The sequence below is a fragment of the Hydractinia symbiolongicarpus genome, chromosome 9 (assembly GCF_029227915.1).
Source record: "Hydractinia symbiolongicarpus strain clone_291-10 chromosome 9, HSymV2.1, whole genome shotgun sequence".
Lineage (NCBI taxonomy): Eukaryota > Metazoa > Cnidaria > Hydrozoa > Anthoathecata > Hydractiniidae > Hydractinia > Hydractinia symbiolongicarpus.
The window spans coordinates 22,005,265-22,016,717 of NC_079883.1; positions in this window are offsets into that span (position 1 = coordinate 22,005,265).

The following is an 11,453-nucleotide window of genomic DNA, read 5'->3' on the forward strand; positions in this document are numbered from 1 at the left end:
ATTGGATCCTTATGGAACACCACATCTTATTAGTTGAAAGAGGGTCAATTTATCGTCGTATGCTATGCATTGTTTTCGGTTAGTCAAGTAATTTGTAAACCATTTCAAATTGTTGTTTTGCACACCGTAAGATTTTATTTTGGATAAAAGAATATTATGATTTACAGTATCAAAAGCCTTTGAGAGATCAATGAATATCCCTAGTGTAAACAACCTTTTATTAAAGGATTCCGATAATTCACTTACCAATTCTATGACTGCATGATCCGTCGAATCGTGCTTTCGGAAACCAAATTGTTTGTCATATAAAATGTTATTTTGTACTAGATGGTCGTAGAGACGGTTATACATTATTCTTTCAAGAACTTTTGAGAAGCATGGCAATACGGAAATATGTATATAATTAGTAACATCGGAGTTTTCTCCTGATTTAAATATTGGAGTCACTCTAGCATTTTTTAATTGGTCTGGAAACTGTCCATACTTTAAGGAAAGACTAAAGATATAGAATAGAGATTGTTCAATAATATCATTACATCTTTCTACAATATTTACACTAATATCGTCAAGCCCTGGACTTTTGTTTGGCTGTAATGATGAAAAAGTACTTAGCAATTCTTTTATGGTAAGTTCAGATTCACTCATTAGAGTATTGCAAGTATCTAAGTAAGAGCTGTGTGTTTTTGTGGAAGATGGAATTTTAGCAGCTAGTTTTGGTCCAACATTGATAAAAAACTCGTTGAATTTGTTAGCAATTTTATCTTTTCGGAATGTAAGTTCATTTTCAATTATAAGTTGTTTTGGAAATTTCTCAATGTTGTCTTTGGTTTTGTCAATTATTTTTTTAATAACGCTCCAGGTTTTCTTAGTATTCCCTATTGATTTCGCTATTTGACCTGCATAATAATTCTTTTTTGCTCGCTTTTTAAGTTCAAAAATAGACTCATCAGATAGTAAGAAGGTCGGGAAATGATCAGATACATCAGTTTCAATCACTCCAGTTTGATATTCGTTGTTATGAAAATTATTTGTGATTATGTTATCAATTATGGTAGCAGATGTCAAAGTCACTCTCGTAGGTTTGGTTATTGTTGGAATAATATTATGTTGAAGGAGCGCATCTACAAAGGTTTTACTTCATTATTTGATGTATATTCAAGAAGGTTTAAATTTAGATCTCCGGCGATGTAAATGTGCTTATTTAAGTGGTCTAGTTTAGTGAGGTGTGATTTAAAGTGTCGTTTAAATTCTTTGAAGATTCTAGCAGGTTTTCTATACATAACAGTTACAATTATATTTCTAGTGTTTTTGTTTATAAAGTTCAACGGTTAATGATTCACAGACGTCAGTATTTATACTCAAGTTACTTCTTAATTTATAATTAATAGCGTTGTGTATAAAAAGACATGTACCACCACCAGTCCTATTTCCTGAACGTGGTTGATGTATTGACTTATAACCCGGAATGTTAAAATTTGAATTCGTTACCATGTGTTCCTTGAGCCAGGTTTCTGTTACACAAATGATTTTGAAATTAAATTTAAGGTTGCATAACATTGTTTTCAGATTTTCGAAGTTTTTGCTTATACTTCTTGTGTTAATGTTAAGCAATGAAAATTTGTTTCTACATTTTGCAGCATGAGTTTTTGCTTCAATCGGAGAAGAATTAGTAGTTTCAATTTTTAGATTTTTAAAATAACTCAAGTCTGGATCAGTCATGTCGTTCAATGTTAAGTTAGAGTTTAATATATCGAAAAAAGATGTGTTATCATCCATTTTTGTGTTAAGTTGTTATACTATGTTAAAATAAAAAATAAAAAAGTGAGTTAGTTTTCGCCTGTATTTTTCTCTTTGAATTCTCTTGTGATCAGTCTATCATAAACAATTCGCGAGAATTTTCCGTTTTCCCTGTCTTTTTTCATTTGTACTCTCAATTCCTTTCTTATTTTGGTTGTTGCATCCGAAAAATCCTCATTAATGTAGATGTTCGTGTCCTTTAATCTGTTAGCATTTTTTAATATTAGGAGTTTCTCTTTGTAATTCAGTAATTTAAATATTATTGTCCGTGGTCTGGCGTTATCTTGTGCTGTATATGGTCCCATTCTATGGATTCTTTCAATGTCTCTGTCTTTTGTGATGATTAATCGATTTTTAAACAACCTCTGTACCTTGTCTTCGATTTCCTCTGAATTCTCTCCCTCTGTTTCACCAATCCCATCTATACGAAGATTGTGTCGACGATTTCTGTCTTCTAGTGTTCGTATTTTGTGTTTCAGTTCTGTTTGTTTTTCTACGTATATTTTTTCTTTTGTTACTCGTTGCTGTTCGTTTGTTTGTTTAATCTCCTCAATCTTTTCGTTTAATGCTTTATCCATGTCCTTTATTTCGTCATCAATTAACCCTTGCGTAAATTCAAGGCTTGTTTTAAATTCACCAACCGTTGATTCCAATTCCTTTTATTTGTTTTTTATTAGTTTGATTCTTTCATTAAAACTTTTTACTTGCTCTGTCAGTTTTTCAATTTTTTCAGTTACAATTTTTGCGTTGCTTGTAATTATATTTAACAATGACTGTTCTTGAATCTCAAACTTTTCTTTCATGAGTTCGGTTATCTCTTCAATTGATGCCATTATGATTAAAAAATTTAAATTAAATTAAACCAACGATTACAACAAAAATATTTTTAATTTTACTAGAAAAATTCTTCAGCTCAAAAAACACGTCTGCTCTCAATCAACTCTGTTATGTCTACGCAAAACCTGGTCTCATTGTTACTGTTTGTGGGATGGTATTTATTTACAGTTCAATGTTACAAACAAGTGTATTCGAATCAACATAGCTATTTACAAATACAAGAAGTTTAATAAAATTGAGTGCACAGAAAAGAGTTAATAAATTTAAAAAGATGTTTTGCTTTCCAAGTCCAAATCAAATCACTTTGGAGCAGGTTTTCACTTTATACCAAACTATGTTCTCTCCGAAACGTCTTCTATATTTTATTAAAGCTGATACAAATATAGACACTGGCCCCTACATACAAAATAGACTGTTTTTAGTTTTTCTAAATGGTGGATAGTATTGGCCTGCAGATCTTGTTGTGTATTTGTTTTGAGGAATATAACAGGTATTATAAGATATTATTTCTTGCTTTTTACATTAAACAAAGCGTTATTCCGTGTCCCTCATATTTTTGTCAAAATTATATTTTGTAAAAAAAAGAACACAAAAGATAACATATATTATAGATATTATATATGTATATATGTATTATAATATTACGTATATTATATAAGTTTATGGAAACTTTTGTAACTATACCTTTTTTATGCGAAATATACCTACATACATACATAACAATATAGTTTCCTCGCCCATTCAAACCAATTCGCAGCAGAGATGTAATTGAATCTTAATGCGTTTTCCGATTATCTAAAGGTGCTAATTTCAAAACCGTTGTTTGTCCTCACGGATTTAGGACCCTTACTATAAAAAATGGTGCTGTTTATTCCATCTGGCATCTTTTTTTCTTTTTTCCTTGTGTCTTATGACTTTTCCCATAGCTCCATTTGACATTATACGTTGCTTATGGGACAAAACAGATAAAAAATTCTTAAGCCTAACGGTGAACTATCAGAAAACGCAGCCCCGTTGAAGGGGAAACTCCTCTGAAAATCTGTGAGTCAATTTAAGAATCAGTGGTTTTGTAATCACAAACGCCAGTATAATCGCACATATAATCATAGTAATAACCCCCGTCCAAGTAAACTTTACAACATCGTGGAAACAGTGGGGCATGGTTACCGACATGCGGAAAGTATGTACAGCGGGCGTTCCCCGTGGAATTTTCTTCGCAGGCTAATGACTAGTAGTGTATAATAACTATGGTTTAATATACCGCTCATACTTTAACCGCAAATTTTGGTTGATTGAAAAGCAAAACCGAACGTGGGACGATGTTAACCTAACATATAACGAGTTAATATTGGACCGAATCCTTAAAACGCCTAACCTTTTAAACTTAAGTTTTGAATGTCGTAAACAGAGTAATTAAAAAATGTTTAAAATTTACTGTCAGACTGGTATTAAAAATTGAAAGAGCTTGTAACCCATGTGTAAAAATGATTTTTAAGTTACCCTAATCCGCAGGTGCTATTGTGGTGAAAGGAAAAAAACGGAAAAACTTTGCATGTTAAAATTAAAGGAAAATTATCAGGACAAATAAATAAAATACAGCATGTGTCCCACCTGCTTCTAGGCAAAATGATTTTCTGCTGCTTTCGAGAATTTTTTAAGTGTTTTGAATTTTTCTCTGATAGGGTGTTTAGCTAAAATTTCAAAATTTCATATTACTAACTTTGCGGTATTTATCATACTAAATCCCAGTTAGCTGGTCAGATTAGTTTCTTGCGCGTTCCAATACAACAAAACTTATAAGACCTGGGAACAAGCTTGTGTGTAAAATGAACACACTGCTTTCAGCTTGTGAAGGTGTACGGGATAGTGCTAATGACGTCACACTAATAATTTAACTTAGCTTGTTGACAAATACAAGTTTTTATTTGTGTTGACGATGTGTGTACACAGAATACAAGTGACGTCAGACACAAAAGCAATAGAATATTTCGTTTATTCCTTGTTTATTGACAAAAACAATGATGTTATTGTTGTTGTTATTGTTTTTGTTTTGACCGTTATATAAACAAAGATTACAAAGTGATGAAGTTGACAAAGTTGACTTAGTTGACAAAGTATGAGTGATTTGTGACAACTTTTCTCTAATGCAATCTCCCTTGTTTTTGTGATTTATTATCCAACGCGGAAAACACTTTGTTTGTAGAGTTTGCTTCAACAGTAATAACTCAAAATCTACAAAAATTATTAACTTATTAATTTTTTTAACTTCTAATTTTTTTCATAAATATATTTTTGCTATATTTTGTTCCATATTACTTCTATACTCCTTTTATAAACATGTGCTTGCAGTAAACTTCAGTCCTGTTTATAGCGCTTTTGCTTTCCCTCCCCTTTTATTGAAATATTAAAAAGCGCCCCCTCACGAATGACCTCTCTTCTTTAAAAAGACCCCCTCCTATAAAAAATGGCGCTGTTTATTCCATCAGGCGTTCTTTTTTTCCTTTTTCCCCTGTGTCGTATGACTTTTTCCATGGCTCTTTTTGACATTTTACGTTGCTTGTGGGACAAAACGGATAAAAAATTCCTGAGCCTAACGGAGGACTATCGGAAAATACAGCGGCGTTAAAGGACAAACTCTTCTGAAAATCTATATTATAACACTCCAGTCCGTCTGTCTGTGAGCCAACTTAAGATTCAGTGGATCTGTAATCAAAAAAGCCATTATGATCGTACCTTTAAAAAGGGTGATTATACTAAACGGCGCTAATCGTTCTTTTAACAATCCACGAAGGTTCAGATAAAGATATAAACTTTGAATTTTATTAGACAAACTGCTTTTTTAACTATGGTTATTTCATAACTAAAGTTTATTCAAAACACATGCTAAAATTATTATTTCTCTGCCTAGCGGAAAGAAAAGCAAGGTCTCTGCAATATATTTAATTAGCGCCCAACTCTAACCCTTGAAAGATCTTTCTCTCAATTAATCGTTTCTCCACAAAGTTCTGTAAGAATATGGTCGCTCGGGTGCTTGTTTGACTAAATACAGTACTAATCGAAGCCTGCTATTTCTTGTATATCACTTTTGGTTCTGGATAAGGAGAGCGACAGAAAATTAAAATTGTAGGCACAGTCTTTAAAAAAAATCCGACCTTCCAGTAACAAAGTAATAACAAAAATGACATCATGTTAAAATTTATGACAGGTCACTTACAAAATTTTTATACAGATCTTTCCGACAAAGAAAAACATACAAAGTAGCATAATTTTTCCGTCGGTGTAAATAATTGACGCGAAAAAAATCTGTTGTCAAACATGGCTATATAACGCTAAGGAGATACAAAACAATTATGTAAATAAATGAAAAAAAATACTGAAGCGAAAACAGAAAAAAAAACAATGTATTAAATATATCAAATACCCATAAAATGCATCGGCTAAGGTTTATTATTAAAAAACAAAACATAACTATAACCTCATTGGTGGATCAGTTTTTTTGTTACGAATGAAAAAGTTGAATTCATTTCCTGTTTCTTTTTTTCGGAAAAAAGCAAAACGCATAATTTTATTAAACAGAAAGGTAGTTTGAAGTGTTGTTTAGCTATGCTTTTTCCAGGGGAAAAATCCGGGTTTTAGACTTATTGTATTGAGAAACAGTATTATATTGTAGCGCGTAGTAAATGCAAGCAATGGGGAACGCCCCCCATTAAAAAAAACATATCAAACACGAAGAGATCCACTCTGAACATGGTTGTTCCATTTTATCTTCATTGAAGGAATTTCATTTTAAAGTACGAATTCCACGCGTACATTAGACAATTAGCAGTAGTTTTTAAACAAAACTTAATTACCAACCACGTTTTCCGGAGGTTCTTTCCTGTTTGATATTTAGGCCAATAAGTAAGCGATATAAAGTCATCAGGCAACAAACTTATTGGACAAGGACGCTAAATTACTGCTGAAGGACGAAATCGTTAAGCAACATTTTATGACTCCAGTATTCATTAATATCAGGATGGGTAGCATAAGAACAAAGCATTTTCTGAAGATTGTTTCCACATCTAAAAATCGTCCACATTCCTGTCTGCGCGTTCCCTTCTTCGTACTGTCGGAATTTTTACGTCATTGTCGGTAAAAAGTTGCATGCATACAAATTAGGCAACAACACTATAATTGTTAAATGCTAACAAAATCTTTTTTCTCCTTATGTTCTTTTAGTTTTTTCTACGGCTTTTCATACTAAACAGTACGATTTTCTAACATTACCTGCAACGACAAGCAATATTTTAGATTGGGGAGGCAACACAACTCACATAAGTCTGTAAAAAGGATTTTTTTATTTTTCCCTGGAAGAAGTAAATCATAGTCCCGTATTAATATTTGAAACAAATTAAATTGACCAAGGATTTTGGGGAAGGTAGAGAAATACGAGGAGAATAGTCAATCATCTTTTATTTCGTTTCATCATAGACCGTGGGATTGAATGAACGTGAGAATTGGCTATATAATCTATATCAGCTATCGAATTCCCAACAATGGTAAAATACGAAGTAAATTTTTAATTACAGTAATTATTTTTTATTTGGAAATAATTTTATTATTCCGCCATTATGCTATTCTTCACAAAGAGCGTTGTAATGAAAAAAGTAATGAAATATATACTACAGGGAGGCCGTAATAACGCGTGCAAAACTTTTTTGAACACAGAGAATATGGCTATTATCAAAGAGATTTACGAAAAAGGAAAATACCATCTGAGAGTATACATATTAAATATGTCAACAATGGGCGCTATAATAATCATAAGCTTTCATCTTTTCCGACCTTGCTTCATTTTTCTTCGTGAGTTAATGAATGAAATTTTCTGGCATTTTTTTTTCTTCGTCATCGCAGTTTAATCTTTAATTATTTTGAGTTTTAATGCGTTTAAATGGTTTCAGCAAAATTGTAAGAACCTCGAACAACTTCCTCTTTCACAAATAGGTTATGTAAAACCCGCTTAAACAGTTTGCAAGTTTTTAAAATACTTAACATTCTTAACATTTCAATCGCATTAAGTACTGCCCCTTTTTGATATCGTACTGCGTGTTTTCGCAGTAGATGAAAAGGAGCCTGCCCTGGTACACTATATACGACCTGGCAACCACATACACTGGTAAAAATCGTTGGTTTTAAGAAACTTGGTTATGATTTTGTATAATAACCATAATAATAAATAATGTACAATTCGATCATGTTGTTGTTATTTTCAAACAGAACAAATCGCGAGTGGTAATTCATTTGTGAAGAGTGATCCCTGGCTGGTGGTTTCCCCTGGTTTCCCTCATCAATCCGTCCCTAGGATAATGGCCTTCAGCCTAACGCAGACCTCCTTTAAAAAAGACCAGCATATTGAAGACCAACAAGACATACGATTAAAGTTAAGAACGTTTAAAGAATACACAATCAGCGCGAAAATTGCTGTTTGTGCGATTGTCACAAATCGCATATCTTGTACTTTTTTCTCCTTGCGCTTTCATTATTTTATTGAAAACTCTGTCTCCATTAATAACTCATGTTTTTAATTACCGTGATTAAAAGATTCAATCAGATTAATTTGTCTCGCTCGTTTAATCTAAGGATGACGTAAAATATCGTGGTGTCATGAAAGATTGTGAAATATGTGTCCAATTTTGATTTGAACTACGATAAACAGATCTGACATGAAATTAAAATCATTGACATAATGATATGATATCCAGCATTTTCGTTTAATGTTAGGTTTATTTTGACCGTTTCAGATTGTCATCTATGCTGTAAGCCAACCACAACATCCCACTATAGATGTGGGATGTTACCAGGCGGAATCACCGCAAGTATAGCATGCTATGGCAAGCCCTTTTCTGCAGGAAAACTTTTAAAATGCTTTTATTTTAGTATCTACAGTTGCTCTGTGAAGATGGCGTGAAAAACATTGAATGGAATAGATACCTCCCACTTTTTATCTTGTGAATTAGTTTAATACTACTATGTTGACTACCTGTTGTCACCTGGTTACAATACCCATGTACGTCATATCGTCCTAGCAATTAACTAAAAAATTGATTACATCGACAAAGTCATAATTTTCAGCAAAACATAATTAATTAAAAAATGCAATTCCTTGCCTATCATGAACAATCATAAAATCAAGTCAATTTTAAAAAAAACGTAAAGAAAAAACAAATTTCGTGAAAGTTTTGCCTTGCAAAAAAAACATGTCTATAAAAATATGAGTGAAAACAGAATAATCTCAAGAGTTTTTTGATCCCACAACACTAGTAAGCCAAAAATGTTGCTACAGTATCTATAGTATCTAGTTGCTCTGTGGAATCCATGGTCAGACCTACTTTACAACATTCATAGAAGGGACACAGTGGGTAAAAAGCTTAAGAGCTAAATAAAATAGTAAGGGAAATTTCCTTCAGTCGTATTTAAAAATTCAATTTATGGTCAGTTCAAAATAACACTAAATTCATTCACATGGTACCATTATATGAAATGCTTTTGTAACTAAGCCAGTCCTTTAGGAGACAAAGATTCCTTTTCTTGTGAACTGTCACGAAATTAAGTATCGATATATTAAATCTATTAATAGCACCAAGTTGGTACAACAGGCATTAAAAATCGGATTTTTAATAGAAAGGTTAATTAATGGGGTGGTTGATAAAAAGAGCAATTAAACAACATCCTCAATTAGAAAAATCATCCGATCTATATGAATCCTTTTTAATATGATGCCAAAAAAGTGTACAGTGGCTATTTCTACGTAGCTATTACGTTTGCTTGCTTGTTCGTTTGTTTGTTTTCTGTTGTTTGTTTGTTTGTTTGTTTTCTGTTGTTTTTTTGTTTGTTTAAAACTATGTTGATGTAATCATGTTTTGTTGTCATCCAATATAGCTTAGAAACCTTTTGAAGAACGAATCAGAAAAAGTAAAGTGATTCTTCTTTTGTTTCAAAACGGCCAGAGAAACAATGACGCGCCTTATAAAACAACACTTTTTGTTTGAAAGAAATCTAATGAGATAATTTCTACTGACGCCATGTTAGTATCAGTAGCGTTTCAGCATAACCCGCAAAAACCTTTTTTATGTGGCTCAATATCTTACCACATTAATATAGCCAAACGAAACTAAAATAAAAAATTTAGTGTTTTTCACCATTCTGATATTTATCTGTTGATTCAGGTTTTTACAACTCAATGAATTATGGTTAGCAGGGGGGTAAAAAGTCTGCTTCCGACTGACAATACGTTGAACTGAGGAATGGTGAAATGTGATATGATGTCATTCGTGGAAATTGCTAAGAAATAATTTTGATTTGATATGCTGACAGCCGCAAAAAAATCACTCTTTATTATTGTGAGTTAAGCAAATATCCTTTGGCGTCTTTTTACATCAGTACCAGTGAGGGCTCTGCGTGGCATTCTTTGTGAATTTAAACAACTTATCTCTGTGCAAAGAGGACCATCTCTCTACCTTGCCACCAGTTCTTAAAAACATTAACGAACGCTGCACATTGACCGAGATTGAACGCAAAAGGAGTAGTAGTAGCCACTCTTACCCAGACACCTCCAGTTTAACCGCTATAAACACGTTGCTAAGGTTCCTATTTTGATCGTTCTTTGTCCCCTTCCTGTACGCAAAATCTACCCTTTATGTATCCTTAATGAAGAGTTTGACAAAATTTTAAACAATTATTAGCCAGTAGTATTAGTCCTTATGAAATGCAATCATTTCTTTTTCCTTCCGGCTTTTTTTAGAACTTATAGGAAATAATTTTAGGTTAAGTATATTGATTTGGAACGGTATATCACTTAAAATATACAAGCTACATTTTAATGCAACGCGACTGCTGGAACATGAAAAACACTTTAAGGCGGAAATATTTGTGGTTGGAAAGGGGGTTCCTGCAACAAATTAATTGGCTGCTTTGGTGGTATGATATAAAAACTTTTCCCATGAAACTAAATATAAAATATTCAGGATATCGTTCGCATAATAACAGGGGAATATTTCAAATACCTAATAATAAGTAAAATCCGATAAAACATTTTTATTCCCCCGCTTGAGGTTTCCAAATATTTCTAAAATCCCTTCTAATTAGAATGATTCATGGGATAATATCCTATATAACAGTTTTCAGATACCAAAAATGCTTAAATAAATTAATTAATGTGAAAGTTAACAACTGACGCCTCCGTTTTCATTTAGTAATATTTTTTGATACCAATTTCAGTGTTCAGTGGCCAAACCACAGCTAATAACAGCTTCTTGACACTTACTAGCAAATTAATTTTATCAACGATTAATATAATGTTTTCTAGCCAGCTTGTAATTAAATGATGTAATGACGTATGACCACGATTACAACATTTATGGTTTACAAAAGTTTTGTGACGTCATAGTCCTTAGGGTTACACCTCAATGGCTTTCAGCCTAATGAGGAATTTATTTTGTTATTAGATTTGTTTTGCTTTTTTGTGTGTATCAGCTTATTTACTTCAAGTTCCTAGAAAATACTGAGTTTACTTCCCTTCTAAACTATACCTTCATCTCTACAAACGCTACGTCAGCATTTTCAGTGTGAATACGTCACACACAAAAGTTGTTCGTAGAAATTTGCATAAAATTACCTTTGCATTTTAAAGATTCTAGCTATAATAATTTCATAGTGTCTATAATTTCAAGATTTTTATATCATATTTTTTTTGTTTTTTTTAATCATGTTTTTTTATAAGCATAGAGTTTGTAAGCCTATTTAGGCTAAGACAGGAAAATTTTGTAAGCATACATATATAT